The sequence below is a fragment of the Ylistrum balloti genome, unplaced genomic scaffold, assembly GCF_031769215.1.
Source record: "Ylistrum balloti isolate Yb309-2 unplaced genomic scaffold, AGI_CSIRO_Ybal_v1 Utg371276, whole genome shotgun sequence".
In the NCBI taxonomy this organism is placed as follows: Eukaryota; Metazoa; Mollusca; class Bivalvia; order Pectinida; family Pectinidae; genus Ylistrum; species Ylistrum balloti.
In genome coordinates, this window is record NW_026782686.1 from 51,216 (window position 1) to 55,400 (window position 4,185).

The following is a 4,185-nucleotide window of genomic DNA, read 5'->3' on the forward strand; positions in this document are numbered from 1 at the left end:
GATAAACATGCTCTCCAAGGTGACAAGACGTTATATTTTCTTGCGAGCATTCACCTTTCTGTGGCTACGATCCTGTGTAGATAATTGTATAATCTTTACACGAGTCCCCTGGTAAACTCAACTCTGTCATCAGGATATGATGTTATTTCGAGAGGTCCAACATCTTTAATATCTGTAGTTAACTCCAGCACTTCCAAAAAGGATATCACGTGATTTTCTCCGTCCCCATGTACAGTAATACCATACAAGGTCCATACTTCAATCTTGATATTGTACAAATGGCCTCTGCTCTAGCCACCCTTCCTCGTTATTAACAGAGTGACTAACTCGAAGAAAACGTTTTCAATTTGCTTGTTTACATTAATTCTGCCTGTCTCTAAACATTAGAACTGAGGTTATGAAAACAGAAAAAGTTACGATAAAAACCAGACACATTTATGAGTCTATTTGCGGCAGACATCATAGATTCTGTGAAGAAACACTATGATGGGTACTGATTAAAAGTGTTACGACACACAGCCAAGTAGACGCACGTTGTGATGTCAAATATTTTGTTAGTTTTCAGTTAGCGTAGCGTCTGATGACGAGAGTTCTTTGTCTAGCAGACCTCGAAAGACTACAGATAGACAAGATAAACTTCAGTCATCACTGTCAGCACGTCCATGACCAGTGGAACGTCATTCATCGCGTTAGCTGGTGACCGTCAACAGACGTTCGAACAATAGGCTACTTCGCTCTCGCCGACCAGTAAGTTATTCTCTGTTGGTTGGAAGGCACAAACAAGTAAGACTGCGAGGGGCGCGTGATCGATGGACAAAGAATAATAGGTTTTGGTAAAGAGTCCAATGATCTAATGATAATCGCTTTTTACTGAATCTGACAGACGGCAGGTTCCGTGCCATCTGAATAACATTCTGAGCACAACAGAATTTGGTGATGTTTCGGGATGTTTACCTCTAAACTATAAGTATCGCTCGCGTGTCCTTGATGGAAATTTTAAATGGGCAGACCTTTGTCCATCCGCTGATAGATCGGCCTTTCCAAATGAATGACAATGCCAAACCATCCAAAGTCCTTGTTAGTACAAGACCATCGTCAACAAGAAGTGATGGAGACGCTCTCATAGCTTGCAATATCACTAGACCTGAACCTATGGCCAACTGAGCGTGTATGGGACTATTTCGAACGAATGGTCATTCCACGGGATCGAAAATGCCGAAGATTCATGAGCGACAGAGGTTTCCTCAAAACAAGCTTTGGCGCCTGACACGACGGGCACAAAACTTATACCAGATGCGTAGTGGCCATACCCGATAGAACTTGTTGAATAGTTAACCTTGTTGATCTAGTAACACATTTTGATGATTTAATGACATATCTGTTGATTGGAGACGGCTAAAGTCAAACCTTGTTATTAGACTTCGGGAATGCCTTTTTGGACACGCCTTTTAAAAATGATACAGCACTTTTGGTTCTGTTAATTATTTTTCCTGTCGAGTGTGTATAGTTTCGTTACATGTATAAAACAAATCGGTGTATCCTGTTGAATTGTTATTGAATAATTCCCTAAATGCAGTGAACAAAATTAAACCCAATCTAAGAAATTGGTGATCTCTACCTTATGGCCAAGTGTTCATATAGCCGAGTGTGTTGAAAATTCCTAACTACCCAATAATATTAGCTGCGGGTACAGAGGGACGAAGTCATTCAGTTCGCGACACAATTCAAGTCTTTGGTCTGCATAAATGCTGTTAGCACGAAAACAATGGTACATATCTGTTGATCTGATAAGTTTAACTCCGAATAAATTTTTTCAAATTTGCGAATTTAGCAGAGAATTCAAGAACGATATGTGTGAAATTCTGCCATGTGTTCAATTGATTCCTTAGGCGGAATGTCGGAAGAAAAAATGATGAGTTTGAAAATTAAGCCTGAAGTTAGGAAAAGGATAGTGAATTTTCTGAGACAAAGAGAGACAAAAGATCATAAAGATAGGTTAGTTTACCATTATTGTGAATTTTGTTAAAGTTGTAGTTTCCTCCTAGATCTTCGGTATGGGTTCAAGATCACTTTCGGTCTATAGAGATTATGTGCTGGAGTAAGAAGGTAAACCCGTGGTTATCCGTACTTACTCAAGCTTTTATTTAAACTTTGTTTCGCCGATAGTACATCCATCCCAAACCTGGCATTTTAATGATTTGATTAGGCCAACCTCATCATAGACTGTCGGGAGACAAGCTGCTGCAAGCCTATGGGCAGTTCATCTATTGTCAACAGCTAGTCCAGCATAAGAATTCAACCCACTCGTTTCAGGCCAAATGTTCATGTCTGGAAATTGCTGACAAAATGGAATGCTTACTTCTACCAAGTAATGGCCTACGTCAACTTAGTGAAGGTTAGGTCATGTTTGATGGAGACAAAATGTGCGCTATGAATAGAAAGGAACATAATTAAATTGATGGACACAAATCGCAACTTTGAAGGAAAGTAAGAATTCAGAGGAGACAATATCAGGAGAGAGGTTGTTCCAATCTTAAATTGAGAAGAGAAGAAAGATTCTTTCCTGACAGGTGTAGAAAAATAAATAATTTGAAGAGAAAATTGGTGACTATACCTTATTTGTCTTGAAGTAGGTCTGAGATGTTTCGAACTAGTGGCAATTTTTGAATTGTGTATTTTGTAAACCATTACCAGCCTCGCATCTTTTCTAAGGTCTGCAATGATACGCCATTTCAGATGTTTTAACGTGTTGCCTACGCTGGAGGTGTTACGATAGCGATTGGCAACGAAACGGGCAGCCTGTGCTGGATCATCTCAACCTTGTCTATATCTTATTCAAGGGTCCTATACTCCACCGGCATATTCTACCTGAGGGCGAACAAGGGCCTTACAGGTTTTTTCTTTGATCATGGCATTGGCAACCTTGTCTATATCTATTTTTTATAAAGTGTAAGTCTTTCAAAATACTAAAAAAAAGTCAAAATCGGATTGACAGGTTGAGTTGTAATGGAATACAAACGCGAACACCGACTTTCATGTAAAATTGAAAACGTGTTAAATGTTTCGACGTAGATGTCGTAGAGTTGATAATAAAGAAGTCCAGGTCTTGATGACAGTGTTTTTTTTCCTTCTTCTTTATATTTTTGTACGATATGCAAGTATGCTATATATAATAACCATCCTTTACCGTATCAAAGTTAAGAAGTTGAGATGTACCCTTGCTCGGGCAAATGCCCGAGCGAGCGGGCGTCCCACCAGTGGAGACTAGCCTCTCTTCTTCGCAGACCAAAAGAGGTCTAATTATACTAAAAAACAGATAGAGGTCAGATGGATAGACCATATTTAGCTAGATATTAGATATGATGGAACAAACAAGTGTTACATAAGATACATAAGGCACCAGCACACACATGAGCACAGCCACATCGACCACACACAACTCGCACGGCCCCCTATCTATGCTGACCTGTGCTCTAGTATGTAGATAATTAACTACAAGTAACATTAGCTATAGATCAACAAAGACTGTTGACCGTGTGTAAACCAACACCTGATCGCCTACCTTATCACAACATAGGAACTGTGGATATACACATTTCTTACTATACCTTCGTATTTCAAACTAAATTTCTTTATAAATTGATTTTGCTAAGACAACTGCTAATGGTTCACAAGTCATTTGTTTAAGTAAATCACGTCATCAAGCGATTCCTTATTTTAGTATCGACAGTCTTGTGTTGAAAAGTGAAAGCTTTTTAAAACAGTTAGATGTTGGTATTGCCTCTGATTTAAACTCTGATTACCATGTCCATATTTTCAATTTAAAGCCGACTATATTAAAAAAGAATTGGTTGCGGCAGATAGAACTATATAGTAAGGCTAACAACTTTTCCACTTGAAATTATTTCATTGATTTGGTAATTTGCTCCCGTCGTGTATGCTTGCGGTTTTGGGGATATCAAGAATTTTTACTGATGGTTTCACTAGTGTTAGTATATATATCATGTCAATTCCCTCAAATCAGCGTCCACAGCCTGTCATTAGTAGTAAATGTACTTCCGGTTGTATTGCACCAACCAATCAAAAACTGTGTCTTATTTGCATTCGGCAAGTCAGTATATATACAGTGATTGAAAAGTAAAAATACGTGGCACAACGAGATTTTAGTACCCTTTTCTGTAGATG